The sequence below is a fragment of the Aquila chrysaetos genome, chromosome 4, assembly GCF_900496995.4.
Source record: "Aquila chrysaetos chrysaetos chromosome 4, bAquChr1.4, whole genome shotgun sequence".
In the NCBI taxonomy this organism is placed as follows: domain Eukaryota; kingdom Metazoa; phylum Chordata; class Aves; order Accipitriformes; family Accipitridae; genus Aquila; species Aquila chrysaetos.
This window is the reverse complement of record NC_044007.1, coordinates 63,444,150-63,460,510: the sequence shown is the minus strand read 5'-3', so window position 1 is coordinate 63,460,510 and position 16,361 is coordinate 63,444,150. Positions and strand designations below refer to the sequence as shown.

Below are 16,361 nucleotides of genomic sequence, written 5' to 3'. Positions count from 1 at the left end.
GTCGAATTATAAAATTAAAAAATAAACAACAATAAATTCAAACCCAATTAAAATATTATAATTGATATATTTAAGTAATTATATTCTGTATATAGTCAATGTCAATAATAACCTAGTCCACTATACTGCAAACAGTAAAGATTAACTTTTGTTTGGTATCACAAAATAGCAGGATATCGTAATGTGATCTATAAAACTCAAAATATTAAAATAAAAGGGGTTGTTGCTGAAAATAAACAGTTTGCCTTTCCTATGAGTATTTTTTATTATTATGAAGCCACTTTTTTAAAAACAGAAAGCAATTCAAGCAAGCTAGTTCAAACAGACAGTCTAGTTTAAGCAACTTCAAGTTCACACAAGCTTAATTAGCTAGAAAGAGAATACTCAAAACTGGTATTTGACCACATATTATAAGTGAAATTTAACCTATTCTATTACACCTTTTCCATTTTATGGAAAAAAAGGTTTAGCTTGTTAAATTAACACAGCTACATGTATGCTGTGTAACAACTTAGTAAATTACTGTGGATTAGTTCAGCTAGTAGTGTTACCTTCATGCATTTTAACTCATGTTTGCCTTAAGCTAAAACTAAGAATGGTAGTTATTAGACCATTTTTTGGTTTGACTGGTGCAATGTGTGTGATGTATAGCCATGTTGTCAGTATGCTTATTTCTTACATGTTTTTTAAAGATGAGTTTTTGTTATCACAGTGCATTGCCATATTGTTCATAGTTTTGCTTTTTTTTTTTCTTTTTCCCATTGCTGTAGTGTTATGTATATACTTTTCTTTTTAGATGATAGTGTGAACAACCACTCCCAATAATTTTTCTCTGCTCCAGGAAATACAGCCTTTTGTTTGTGAAGTCTTCTCTGCAGCATCATTTAAAAATCTCAGGAAGTCCATTTTGTAAACTATCCCAGTGTAAACCTTTTATATCTTCCCAATTCTAAGAACAGCTCGAAAGGGGAAAAAAAAAAGGCTCTGAGAAATGTTAGTACCTTATCCTTCTATTTTTCTCTATTTTTATGCTAGAGATACTCTCTTGAACCTAGCAGTGATGTAGCCAATGGGAGGGAATAAGAGAAAGTAGAAAGGTTTCCTGCTCAAAAGAAATAGCTAGCACCAAAAAAAAAAAAAAAAAAAAAAAAAAAGCAGACAAAGAAAAGAAACAGAGAAAGGTATGCTAATTAAGAGAAGAGTATGAAGGACTGTTGCTCATACCCATTCACAAATTTACAGACATGTTTAGGACAGATAAATTCCTTAGACAGCAAATAAAAAGGTACTGTCCATGTCAAACTCCAAAACATAGCTGTAATACCTATGCTTTAGAGAACACTGTCCTACAAAGAAGTTGGCCTTTTGAGTTTTCTTGTCTTCCACTTGATGTGCAATCTCCCTGCTACCACAAAGATATTCCAGCTCAGGGAACACAGCTGAAGAGCTAAATGATACAAAGGATGAAACCCACAGCATTCAAAACACTTTTTAACACAGAAGTCCATATCTGATCTGGAAGTCTCTTATCTCCTCACTCCTGACTCAACATTTGATGTGAAGTTGTGGACTCATGGCTCCACTGCTCTTCCTCATCATCACCTTAGCATCACCTCTCTTTACTCTTTGATGATCATTTTACATCACTGCTGCCTTTCATTTCTGTCCACAGTGAGCTTAGTTCTGTTCCCTTCTCTCCTCCAAAATCACCAAAAATGCTGAAATGCTATCTATCAGCTCACTGACCTTGTGTTACCCTTGCACCCACCTGGCTCTTTCCCATCTATCACTTCAGAGCCATCTTAACCTTACCTTGCCTATAAACAGCAAAATGAAAACATGTGATTGCAGCATATGTTAATTACCTTTAATTTATACAGCACAACAAAAGCCATGAAGATGCATTGGAATGGACTGCAGTATGGGCTTATTAGGAATACGGGATTTGTATTGTAATGACTGTGCATCAGTGTTGTCTGGGCCATCTACCTCTGGGTTGGCATGCCTGCTCCTGCTATATTCATACCTCAATGTGGCACAAAGAGAAACTCGCCTCCGCCCCTTTTCTTCTCCCAGTGATACCTGCACCATTGTCAAACCAAGTTTTGTTTTAAGTGCTTCTATGTTTTCTCCTATGCTGTATTTATATTAGTATGTCCCTCCACACAACGTAAATCCCTGTCCTAGCCTCCTTCACGTGCCTATTAAAACACATTTGAGCTGCATAGCCTGGCAAAAACCTGCCAGTGGTGTGTCAGAGCTATCATCAGCAAGGTAAGAACATCAGCTACCATCAGGAGAAGCAGGAGCTGCTGCTTCCTTCCGTTTTCTTTCCCAGGAAAAGGAGTCGTGCTGATCCGCAATCTCCCAACAAGGTCACTATGGGGAAAAAAGGGAAGCTGCCATCCCCTTCAAGCAACAAACCGTAACTAGGAGTAGAGAGACAATCTAAGCAGCCCATGATAGAAAATGGAAAGAAGGAGATGCTCAGATTTCATTACCAAAGTAACAGGCCTGACCAACACTGTGCAGCAGCATTGCACCTCTTCATTCTCAGATAAGGGAAGACTGAAGTGCAAACCTTCTTTTTCCCAGGGAGAAGGATACCACAACTGTGAGTACCGATTCTGTTCAGGGCTCTGGAAGGACTTAACAGCTGCTTGTGTGAATGTGGGCAGACAAGGACTTACTGGGCCTACAGGGGCAATCTTGTGCTGCCACATGCAGTGGGCAGCTCTGCAATATCTAGTTACTTAGACCTTTTAAGTTTGCCATTCTTCGGTCTGTCCTCCTCAGCTCCAGCGAGAGACATAGTAAACGCACTCAACTACTTCTAAAATGGTGGCTTCATTGGAAAGTGATTACTTGACATTTAATTGAATTGGATGTGAAAGGCATCCATGGCACTTGCTGCAGTTATTGTAAAAAAAAAAAAATAAAAAATTGGGGGGTTTTTGCATAGACCCTAGATACATGTATCTGGTTAAATGAACCATTCAGCTGCATCAACTGCATCAGTAAATGAAGACACCTCCCACCTGAGGTTTTGCTAATAAAACTGCAGGGCCTGATTCATGGTCTGTTCACATCATCCCTCTAGATCCTGCTTTTTTGTGAGTATAGGGAAAATTTTAATTAGGAAAAATCAGTTTGTTGAAAGCGAATGGGTTTCACCATCTTTAGTGAAGCACGGAATACGGTTTACATTGGGGAAAGACAGCATTTCTCATTTCTTGCTTAGTGCTAGAGGGGTTTTCAACATCAGTGAAAATATGTGTGAGCTGCTCTTTCCCTTCATTTGACAAATCAGTGATTCAAAGCAAACTTAATGCTCTATACTTAACTGACCCATGTAAGTTAGAAAAGGAAGTAAAACAATGAAAGAGAACACCAGAAATCTGAAGTAAGCATATTTTCCAAATGATCAATGCAGCAATAATATTTTTAAGTGTTACAAGACTAACAGCTGAACACTTGGTTACTCTACAAACCCAGTCCTAACCCCCATTTTTGTAACAAATTTCATGCTGTCATAAAATGGAGTTCAGCTGAGGAACGTGAATGATTTTATATGTGTATACCAGTTTAAAATTATAAATCTAACATTTAAAAATCTGTAACAAGGAGCCGATATCCTTTATTTTTGGGACAGACACTTTAAATACAACTGATTTTGCTGGCCAGAAAGAATTATTGTCTCCTCTTTTTCAGAGCCAAGTCTCTGCATTTTGACTTTTCCTTGCCAAATGGACAAAATTTTTAATTCCTTTCCAACTTTTTCACTCCCACATTCTACTGACTGTTTTGGTGTAGAAAACACCCATGGGGTGGTTTTGTTTCATATTCTGAGCATATCTGGCACGTCTTTAGTAATAAAACAGTACATTACAGCTTTGCCTGCAGGAGGAATTTCTTCAACTCTTATCTAAGTTGCATGGCAAAGATCCAGGCCCAGAGACTTTTGCTGTCATTTGAGAGTAACTTTAGTGACATAAAGGATCTTGTTAACTTCTGGTGTGTTGGTGGAAAGTCTACACCACTCTGGGCAAATATTGAGCGTTAGTTAGCTAGTAATAACTTAAATTATTAGAAATAATATGAATATGGCATCTCCATTTGTTAATATTGCCATCACATTGGTGATTGAAAAAGAGAGTGATATTAACATGGAAAACCTTCAGTTCATAGCAGAAGGGAGCAAAGATAATGTGACATTATTATTATATATGCTAGGGTTTTCAGATCTGTGATGATTCTCCTTAAATTCAACTAGAATTCTTAGTTTTACTTCTCCTCCCCTTTTTGTAATGCAAACTTTGTACTCTGTATACGTCTGTTGGATGAACATCTTTTTTGCAATTCAGTAGCTTATCTTGGTGGGGACTCAAAAGGAAAAAAATATTTGCTATGATAACATATAATATACAGCTTTTTAAAAAAAGGCCACCACATGTCATTAGAGTTTAGCTGAATCACTTAATGTGCCGCTGGAAAATGATTAGATCCAAGATGCATAAAAATAAAAATAAGAAAGTGCTCTGGAAGCTCTGCATGATTTTAGTTCTCTAAGATTTTATTATTCAACTGGCTTTGATCAAAAGACAGAAATCTCAACAGGCATAAACTTTTATGGAAATCTCAACAGGGACATAAACTTTAGATAGCATAAAGTTTTAAACACACATCTGTTTGGAGTATATAGAGAAAAGAAAGGGAACATTTAGGAACTTTTTAATGGTTTGAGAAAATGAGTGGTTCTTCTATACCAGAATTAATCAAACAGACTTTGCACAGGCTCCTTTCTGTAGAATCTGTGCATCATGATGAAAAAAACATTTAAATAGGAGGTATAAAATGCAGTCTTTAAGAAGCGACAGAAGTAGATCACGGTAGCAAAAGTGTGTAGAAGTATGCTGTGCGATTCTGAACCTAGTAAATACTACCCTGAAATACTGCAAAACTTAACATCCTTTGGTTTCCTTCTTATAAGGCATATAGTTTCAAGCAGCTACATACCAAGGGGATAATATCCAGTGAAGTCACTAGGAAACTTCTTTTCATACTGAGGCTCTTATCTAGCTCCTGAATCAGGATCTTGTCATCCAGTCTGTGAGGACGGGCTCACCACCCTCTGTTGCTGATGATGCTAAATGGGTTGATTATTCAGAGGCGATGTTCTTTGTGACAGACCTGTTGTCGTTTTGATTAGCACTGAAATCCCACCTTCAGCTATGACAGTAATAACAGAAATTAGTGGGTGATGGAGAACTTGGTCTAGTTAAGCCTTAACTATATACCTATACCGTCTGTATCTGTCTCCATATTTTAGCAGTCAAAGTAGAAATAAAGAGGTAGCTAATTTAATTTAAAATACATCCTATCACTCTGGATTTTCTTTAGCATTCTTGAGACATGTTCATTGATAAACACCTATCTGAAGAATTTTTTGTTGAACACCATGGCTCAAACAACATTTACCTTGAGCATGAAGGTCTGAAGATCTAAATTTTTGTATCCTCCCTTCCCCCTCCCTCCCCAACATTTATTAACATTTTAAAGTTCTCCAAGCCTCTCAGGAACTGTTATCCAGTTTGGAGCTGACTTTTGTCAGTGCTGAGTACCAGCTGGGTCAGAAGAAAGAAGATCTTTGCAACTGAAGATTGCTAATATATTTTCTCAATGTAAAGAACAACCTGAGTATTATAGCTACATGGAGCCTTCTACTGTTAGGGGAGAAACAAAACTTAAAGTTCCAGCTAGCTAGGTTTATGCCATAGCTGTATTTTTGCCATGTGAAAACAGTCCTTATTATCCTCAGTTTCAAAGTACATACAAGAGAAAGTGGAAAGTGAAGGAGGCTGCTGAGAAAAAAAACATCCAAAACCGCAGCAGTGGTAAGTAAATAATCATTGTACACTTGTGCATAAAATTAATGTACAGCATACCATGGAGTGGAGCCATTTCTGTTCCTTTTGGACAATTTGAAAATCCTCTAATGAGTTTATGGGGTTTGGTTTTAGACATGGATCAGGCATTGTCTGCTAACATTTTAGTTATGTTGGTTTCATCTAGTTCTAAGAATTACAAACTCTCTGCATTCCGAAATACTTTTGAAAGCTGTTAGCCAGACAGTTTCAACACCTTCCTCTGCTCTATGTATTTTACAGATCATTTAGAAACAGGTACTGTGCTACGGAACTCCTGTTGAGCGTGGCAAAACATTGCATAGCTATGCCATCTAGCCAGTACTGTAATCATAGTGCATTGTTTGAAAAATGGGGAAAAATGCAATGATGTAATACAAGGTCACATTCAAAGACCCAATCCACAGAACCCTGGAAAAAGACCTTTTAGTAAAAAGGCACTGCAGAGTTACTTCTGAGGAGCTTGAATTTGTCCTTTTTTGTACACTGATGTCTAAAATGATAACAAGCATTGTGAAGGAGAAAGGGAGAACAAAAGCACAAACCAGATTTTTTTCTTTCATGATAATAGTAATGCTTATCTCTACATCTACTGCTTGGGCGATGTATTGTTTGGAGAGAACTCTGTGCTGATACAGGCTTTCAATCATAACATGTAATGCTGATGCTTATGCAAGCCTTCCCCTAGCTTGTTATTGAAGTTTTATAAAATTCATAAATCCAATAAACATGATATGAGAATATTACAGCATTTTGCCTTTGCTGTTTTCAACAGGAAATACATTCTAGATTAAAACTTTGCAGGAAGCTCAAGTTTGAACAAAAGTCATGAATCTCTCCTTTCCTCCCAGTCATGCATATAGTGGAGTTTAACACAGACTAATTTGTAAAAATGTGGTGCATATGCTGACATATGCAATCAATTTTCTAATATGGCATGCTTTTCATCACTTAGTATGCATGTCTCCCAGGTACGCGGATACTCCATTATGAACACAAGAGCTTATATGTCCCCAGACAGCAATAAGCAGTCATCAGATTGCTGAAAACTGCAAATGTGCCCAAGCTAATGCTGCAAGTATTTGGACTGATATTGCACAAAGAAGTTGGACAGAGAAATACAGAGGAAGGCTTTCATCCATTTCCAGAATATTTCATGCTTGGCATTACAAAATGTATTTCAATTGCTATGATGATGAACATAAATTAAAAAGATTTATCAGTTTGCTTTCTGAAGATGCTGGTAGTATTTTATTCTGGGGGAAAAAAAGATGCAGCTAAAATGTCATGATGCTTAGAAAACATCTGTTCTACCAGATCATGACTAAAGAAACTCCACACTTACTTTATTTGTGTTTTGTTATTGGTTTTTATGTCTTTCAATCACTCTTAATGAATGTTAAAAGCTGTTTAGTCAAAGGTACATAATGTCTCAAAGCCAAATCTTGCTTCAAGATCTTGGATGGGTTGGACCCTTACGAGGATAAATACAGCAGAAGCCAAAGGGAACAATGGGTACTTGGCATTTCCCCAAGCCTGTGCCACTGCAGGGAGAGTAGGGAAGGAAACAGCCTTCTCTAAAAAACTCCTTAACCCTATTGTACATCAGAAACCAAAGCACTGTAAATAAAGCCCCTCTTCTGTAATAGAAGTACTTATTTTGCTGCCGTCAAAAAGAATATGAGAGGCAGATTCAAGCTGTCTGACATTCTTCTAATTTATTACTAGGTGATTGTTCATCTGCATCAGTTTTCATGAAATAGAATTGGTTTCCCTCTGAAACTGATCTGGGAGGTTTCAAGCTTAGTCTCCCACATGAAAGAAAATGGCCTCCAACCACTGGGCCAAGGAGTTGGACTCTTCCTTACTCCTCTCCTTTCAGTTTCCCTCTTGTTTTAATGAATTTAAACAGAAAAGGAATAGTTCTCACAAGAGTGATTTAACAGAGAACTATGCAAGAACAGCTAGAGTGTTGCACTTGCAGGTGGTTAGTTTTGGAATTATTTTCATTAAGTTACTTGAATTCTTAGTTTTAGGTAACACTATCCGAAACCTTTCAGTTGAAAGGAGTCTCTGATATTGCATCTGTCTTTCCATATTTCAGTTCTGCTATTCCAGGAGAATTTGGAAGCTCCTGCTTCTGAGGGCTGGAAGAGAATCCCTACAGAAGAAGGGCTGCTCCCCAATAGATGCCTCAGATAGCCGAGTCTCCCTTCATCTCAACTCAGTGACCAAGGTCAAAGAGGTGGCAGGGACCAGTAGCAGCTGGAGGAATGAGACTCTGAGATGGTGTTGTTGGCAAAGGGAAATGGAGGTCTTTTTCTGGTCTATTATTACTGCTCTTTCACCAGTAAGAACTGATAAGTCATCTTGCAACCAGTAAAAGGGAGTGAAGGTTTCTTTGGGCAGTTCTTCCTCATGCGATCTTACACCTTATGTGAACTTACAGCAAGTGCTGAGTGGCAGACGGGACTATAAGCACAAGGGGATGTGCCTTTTTCCCTCAGTTAATTCTACATTTTTTTTTTTTTTCAGAGAAAGGTTCAATATTTATTGTGTTTAAATAGAGCTACCTTATCAGCAAGGTGTTTAGACACCAGAGGTTTTAGTGCAGGACAGGTTTTAGACACTTCAGTAGGGTAGTCAGTTTCTATTGGAAAGCTCAGTGTCCAGCATTGTTATTTCAATGAATACATAGTCAAAGTTACTTTCCTCATGAGTACTTATTTCTTTTGATCCAGGTCAAAACAAACTCAATTATCTGCCTCTGTGACAGATTTCAATAAGTCTTTCTTATTTCTTTCTGCTAAAATGGGAAGAAGAAGGGTAGAAAGTAACGTATTTTATCTGAAGTCAGTTCCTAATTCAATTAGAGCTTCATCTTGGCCCCATTGAACTCACCGGGCTTTTTGCCACTGACTTTAATAAGGTTAGAATCAGACTCATAACACACACTTTCTTATTTCTTCCAGATAACCAATTAAAATATTAAATATCTCAGGGTGAATGCTTCCTTCTCATCTACCTGTCCCTTCATATTGTATTATTGCTTTTTCTTCCGTCCTTCATTAAGTTTTAATTAAGAGTTCCTTTGTGCCTAGGTAAAGGGGGGCTGTTTTATTTTAAAACTTTTCAGGATATGCTTCAGTTTTGATGGTTTCTAAAGAGAAAAAATATTAACATGATTTTTCTCTAGTGGAGGCCTAATCTACCAAATATGCCTGCCTGAGGATGAATTGGGAAATGAGCTGACAAATAAGGGATATGAGAGTAAGCATGCATTCTGTCTCCTCTTTTAATTAAAAAAAAATAACGCATTTGGTTAATAAGAGTCCTGGTTCTCATCAAGGCTTTCCAGAGAAAATAAACCTCCTTTCTATTTCACAGAACGTCCACTGTAAAAACAAGATTAATATTACTGATAGATGGTTTCATTTCTGAAGCCTCATAACATTCATATCCATTCATTCTTCTTTTTAAACCTGTCAGATCAGTGCTTATTATTTTACATCAGTGACAACTAAAAGTAATGCCTTTTGATCCAGTTTGTAGCATTGGTTGCTATGTCTGACAATACAGGTGAAAAGAATGTGATACCAGGGACTACAGATTCAGATAAGAGCACGAAGAGATGTGGGCAAAGCAACACCTCTAAAAACATACTTGAATGCTGGTATGTTCTTCTATAAAGAAGGAAGATATTTACCTGAGTGGTGGAGAGAAGAAGGGAAAGAGAAAGGGAATGATTTGTCTTGATTTTCATTCAGATTTTTTCTAGTGACCATGTACTTGTTGGGTTGCAGTGTATGTACCAGTAGTACTGCCTGGCTAATACTGGAATGAATGTATATCACCTTCCTTTCAGGTATATATTTGAAAATCATAACTTTGCTCTAAACAAAGATTTTGCACTACAGTTACTCACTTAGGCCTTATGTGCAAGGCCAAAAAATGCTAGTTATTTCTCTTCTGTGCAGTTACATACAGCATATTGGTACATGCAAGATGATCATTTAAGACCTTTGTAGGACATCTGAAATTAATGAAAAATTAAATTTTTGCTTGGATTTAATAACTGTAGGGGGATAGAAGGGGAGAAAGTAAAATCCCACCCAATCTACTGACTTGCCAAGTCAGTAAGAAGTTATTTCTAATAGTATGTAATGTAACTAAGTCTATTAACTTTTTTTATTCTAAAAACCTAGATAACACAGTCTAGTGTGTTAGATGCCTGATAGTGATTCACACTCCTTATAAGAATTAAACTGTTGACTGCTTACAAGTGAATTCATTATGGCCTTGTTTATCGATTTCTCTAGGTCTCTAGGGAACATTACAGACTGATCTGAAATTTCTGTCTCAGATGTATATTGAAACACTTAGAACTGCTGAAAACAATCTATTTAATTTACAAATACCTTTGTCTATTTGTTGACTTTAAAACTAGCTTAAACAATGTATTGGATGTCATCATGTCATTAACTTTTCCCTCTGATGAGGGTGTTTGAGTATCCTCCTGCACGCTTTAAGTTCCTTGCTGCAGATGGAGTAAGGGCAAGAAAGAATTTTTCTCAATACAGCATTGTGCTGTAAATCCTCTCCAGCAAAGCATTTTATCTTGACTAACACTTTTTCCTTCTGTCTGAAAATCAGTGGGGAATGTTTTCTATGCACTGTACACCATGGACAACTTCCAGGGTTTGAAATTTGGCCAGTGTCACTATGAGACTCTAGGGGCAGGATTTTAACATTTGTTTAGTTGCATGAAATAGGAGCCATAGATCAAGATGTTATTTATAATCCAATGACCCAGGCTAATTTTAGTAGCCATGCTATATATGTCTCTAGCAAGCAGTTGCTAAACCTTGCTTAAAGAGCTTTGATGTCTATTGATCTTGCTGATCATAGCTATACCTTTCATCTGAAAAGTGATAAATGGACATCCTTGGATAGATTGAAAACCATATCAAAACAAATTCATGCCTTTTATTCAAACAAATAGATGTGAAACTTTGTCTATATTGGCTCCAGCCAACAGCATATAAACTGCACGAATTTTCTTTTTCACCTGATCCAGGTTGTGGGAGGCTTTCATTTTCTCCATCAAGTTTAAGAGACTACGGTCTGAATGAAACAGTACTGACTAGATATCAATTTAAACAAGAATGAAGGGATGGAAAAAGATACTGAGTCAAACTGAAAACAGGCTTTGTACTTCATTTGTTCAACAGACTTGCGATTGGTTTAGCTTTTGTGTTACTAAATACTAGATTCTAAGCTAAAGTAGTGTATCTGCCCAGAACTTGTTAGATGAAGAAGAAAAAGAAATAAATGTCACAGACATTTACCTCAAATCAGGTGTTCCTTGATGTCACTCATGACTATATGAGTTTTAGATGTGATTGAAGTTAGGCAAATTTTCCTTTGCCAGAAACTGGCAAGATTTGTAAAATGACCTAAGTTTATTTTACAGAAAAAAAAAAATCACATGATCTTTTTTTTTAAATTCAGCAAGGAAAAAAACCCCACACCATTTTATGATAATATTCAGGTGTTTTGGAGAGAAATACATGAGTCTGAGGTGATTCATACCATGGAACCAAACCTGAGGTTTTTCCATATTTTGGGAGAGTCCTTGGATAAGCAAGTTTGTAATTATACGTATGCAAAATAAATCTATTCCTCTGGAAAACTGGCATATTTTGATGTAGACATTTAAGATCTGCTTCCTTTATCTCTAAAATTAATTAGTATAAATGTTATCAGCAGGTTTTTGAGTTGCTTATAGCTAAATCTGAGTGGTCAAACAGTATTGCAGAAATGGCTCTGGTAAAATAACTGAAGTAAAAGTGAAGGCAAAACCAGTTCTTCAGCTCAGAACTTAGCTTAAATTGATCTATTTCACTGGCTTAGTGGGAGGATCATGACATGTCTGCAAGCATTTATAGATCAGTGAATGTGCTGGTCTCTTAATGGTAAATCCTATTGAAATTCTGGTAAACTTACATTGATAATTTTTTTTTAAGCACTAGAATATAACTTTAGAAAGATCTTTATTATAAAAAGTGCATGGCACCTGGATGATATTTTTTAGTGCAACAAACAGTAATTGATTACAAAAAGAAAAAGCTTCAACTTTTAAGCCATTCTTGTCAGTATGAATAACCAAGGTAAAATAATAAGTGTTGCTAATGGCAATTTAATGAAATGTGAGCAATGGGTGATGCTAGAGATCTTTTGGAAGAGCTAATCTGTCTAGCGGTTTATCAGGAATACAAATTTTAAACAGTAAAAGCACAAACTATGTTTGTTTCAGATTTTTATTTCATATAAAACTGATCATAATACAGATATATTTTTATATCTGATTTAATAACACTATAGTAATTCTATCCATTTACCGTCTGTCTGTCAAAGTTTGTACTAATAAAACATTCACAATTCACATCTGCAAGTTCTGAGAACTTAAGGGTGTTATTACTATTTGTAATGTTAATACCTTTCTGCCATTTTTCATTATTTATGAACCATTTGTGCTTTGTTCTGCAAACTGAGAGAACACTTTGAGAAACCTTGTATCTTGCCTTGTCTGTTAGTTGAAAAAGAAATACAACCAAAAACCTTATACAGTTAACTGTGCTATAATCTTTAATTTGTCCTGTGTAGTCAGGCTCTACTCTGATCTCTCCAAAAGCATCAACATGCATCTGTTCATTGATCGAATCAGAGCCTACACTGTGTTTCTGAAGCATGCACTGAACAACGTATATTTCTTTGGCTTCACTTGTTCTTGCTGTTTTCTCATTAGGATGCCTAAGGATTTTGACTGAACTGGTAGGATTGAATATAACTAGGAACTGAAAATGACCCCAGTTAAAGATTTCTTGTCACTGAAAAAGACTTCGGCTTCACCTTTCAAATTCCAGTGGATGGCAATCTAAAGTGAAATTGTTCAGCTGAAATTGCCGGGACCTTAGGTACTCCAGGCTACTGGAAAGACATTATTAAGCCTGCATTAATGAAGAGATTGGACTTAGGGCATGATCCAGAGCCCATTGTAGTCAATGGGAGTCTTTTTCCATTGACTTCAGCGGGGTTTGGATCAGGCCTTTACTTCCTAAAATGAATAGACTCCCAGCGAAAGTCTGCTATAAGCAAGTGGCATCCTTTCCTGAGATCTTGGAAGATACCGAAGACAATAGTATACTTCACTCATGAGTACAGCTATATGTATGGCTCACTGCTCATGGGAAGCACCCAGTGTATCTTAAAAGTAAAGAAAACCTTTAAAGTCTAAGCGTTGCTTGTCACATTCAGAATACTTGATCTAGAAAGCAGGGATTTCTGTTCATATAATAAATTGGTAAATTATGAGAAACAATGCAGATAAATTTCTGAGTATTTCTTAGTTCCCAAGGGAAAGGGGAGAATTTAAGTTTAAAACTCCCAGAACTCTAGTATGTGAGTCCTTGACATTCAGAAATAAAAAGCAATGATATCACTAGAGACTTCACTTTTTGTCACAATGACTGTAATGAAAACTAATAGTACCAACACAAAATCATCGATTTTTCTATGAGGATTGACCATTTTCAAAATTTCTATTTCTATAAAAGGGATCTAAATATACTACAAAATTGAAGGAAACTAAAGTATTTCTTTCAAAGAACAAATAGTAGGGGATTACAAAGTTCCTGTTTTGTTGTTGTTGTTTTTTCCTGAATAAGTTTAAACAATCTTCCTAAATTGAAGAGCAAGTAGAAAAAATTTAAATCCTCCCCTGCCTCTTGAACCCATGTACTTTCCAAGGAAAAAGTTCTGTTTCAAGTCATGTAAATGTCTGAAATCCTAAATGCCTGAGAGCACAGACTGAGCAATGGCTTCAAGGCTTTTGGCTTCATAGTCTTGGTTAGTTATGTGATGTCTTACTTGGACATCTGCAGGACTGTCCCTATGTCTGAGCTAGTTGCTCAAGATTTCCTTTACAGATAGCACTTTTGGAGCAGAAATCTTATCATGCTCATGCAGTTGCTTAAAGTTGATTTGACGAACTATGCCCCAAAACTACCTCACTCTCTCCACTCATTATGAAAGGAATAAACATGACAAAAAATACATGCATACATTTAAGCACATGATTTGCTTTTGCCTCCCTCCTCAGTTGATACAAACTGAGAACCTTAAAACCTTGTGATCAGGACCAACAAAAAGCTTGTAATCATGGCTAGAGGTTCAAGAGTGAAGTGGCTGAGAAAGCCTTTGGACTTCCAGCAATCCTTATTGTAACAGTGAGAGGACTTGGACACTGCCAATTGCAATTTCCACAGCTCTAAATCACGTGATTTTCAAAGGGAAGAAGAGGGAGCCTGAAAGATTTCTGCCATATGTTCAGAGACATCTCTAGTCCAGACACTCCTGATACCTTCTTCTCCTTTTCCTCCTTCCATGTGAGGGTGCTCATATCTTGCATTTCTGGCCAACAGCCTGAAGCAATTACGTTCTGGTACTTTGTAGAAAATTCAGTCAAAAATTGTCATTTTTTGAGAGTTCTGTCCTCCTTTCCTAGGTGTAATGAGACGCATAGAGAGAAATAAAATGCCTCTGAAATTTTTGTTCTGTCTGACACCTCTGAAGAGAGTTATCTGTAGTGATTAATTAGCATTATCTTTGACAAAACTAATCATTTATAGTGAACAAATGTTATGGGGCAGATTGTTGGTGCTTCTGAGGCAATTCCATCCTCTGCAATAATTCCATAAAGGTTGAGTTCCCTGCCTGACCGCAACGGGACTTAAATGGAGATGAAGCTGCTTGGAAAAATCTGTTTTGGAAATAGAATGATATCGTGGAACTCCTCAAGAATTCTTGCTTTTATATCTAATCCAAATTTCTTTTCCCATTACAAATTGAATGCATTAATCTTGTGAGTTAACACAAATTTTACAGGAAACTTTATAGTCAAAGTATGTATCATAATTGGGATTGTTATTTCACCTGATAATTTGTTTTCTTATAAAAAGTTACATATCCTATTAGGTGACTCTAGTCATAGTTCATATCTCCCTTGATTGATGTGACCCTATTTGATCCCATTTGTGCAGTTTACAATAGGTCAAAAATTCTCTTTGAACACTGGAAAGGTGCACTATTAAGTTTTGCAAAGTTATATTCTGTGAGGCAGATTGGCATGACTGTAGTTTATAATGCAATCAAACTGTAAATCTGTAAATTGTAAATACAGTCTTGAGGTTCATTTTGGGCTACTGGTTTTTGAAGGCTGCTCTTATATTGTATAGTTTCCTAATAAATGTTACACTCACTTGTTCTTTTATTTGATATAGTCTCTTCACTTCAGTTTATAATTTTCTTATTGCTAGTTCTTAGACTTCATGCAAGAACACTAATTAAAACTTAATATATGGCCTGCTGGAATGAATCTCTTTCCTTAACTTGCAAAAGAATGTTGGTAGTATGCCTCTTTATATTCTTGAGAAAATACTATGATAACACTGCAAAAAGTTTTGGAACTGTTTTCCTTTATAATGTGTAAATTATTTCTGTCATCTATGTTATTAGATTTTAATTCAGTAAAGCTGAGCTAACAAACTGTGAAGGGCACAGACTATAAACCTTTCAACAGCTTTGGCAAGAAGTGTCATGCAAGGAAAATACGTATGCAAGTATGAATGGGGATTTGGAGGATCAGATGTGTGAGTGAGTGATGTTATAAAAGAAGGACTGTATTTAGTATTATGGATGATGATTTACATCTTCAGCTTGAAAAAGAATCTGCATATGTTTTACGGAGTGTAATAATTCAAAGTGACCAAATTACAGGGATGTCAATAAACTTCCTTTCCTGTTGTTCAGCTAAACCAAATCACTTTTTTTTTCTTCTCTTCTTTTTTGAAATAACACAGAAAAATGAAATGCAAGAATTTGTTCAAGTATGCCACTGTGGTGTGGTAAATTGCATATTGTCCCAGCTCAGACAGAGTGTTCTGCAGAAACTTTGCATGTTATCTCTACAACTTTATGTTATCTACATAACCACCTAACAGCTGCCGCAGTCTTATTTTTAAGAATCTTTTAAGTGATGTTAACTATGTAGCTATCTATGAAACTATCACTGTTTCAAATACGTCAGGAATATCTTATTGTTAGTTTCTCGTATCAAATTAATGTGTGTGCATTAGCTGTGAACAGAGGTGAAATGGCTGAACGTTAGAAAACCATTCTGATGGGCAAGTTGGCAAAGAAAATTAACCAAAAATTACAGGGAATTGATTGTCTATATAGGTTTGTTTTCTCATTGATTAAGGTTTATTTAGGACAATAGCTTAAAAGCATACAGAAAAATAATTCATCCTCTCATATACAAAAAGAGAACAAATGGGTGCTTATATGAAAATTAATTACTTAACTATTACACACAAG

General features: G+C 36.3%; 1 long non-coding RNA gene across 1 annotated transcript; it reads left to right on the top strand.

Moving 5' to 3' along the window:
- Positions 1-1,182: 1,182 nt before the first annotated feature.
- Positions 1,183-15,804, top strand: LOC115340322. Its single transcript, XR_003923017.1, has 2 exons — positions 1,183-2,614; positions 12,733-15,804. It is a non-coding gene; the product is annotated as an uncharacterized LOC115340322 (long non-coding RNA).
- Positions 15,805-16,361: the final 557 nt, after the last annotated feature.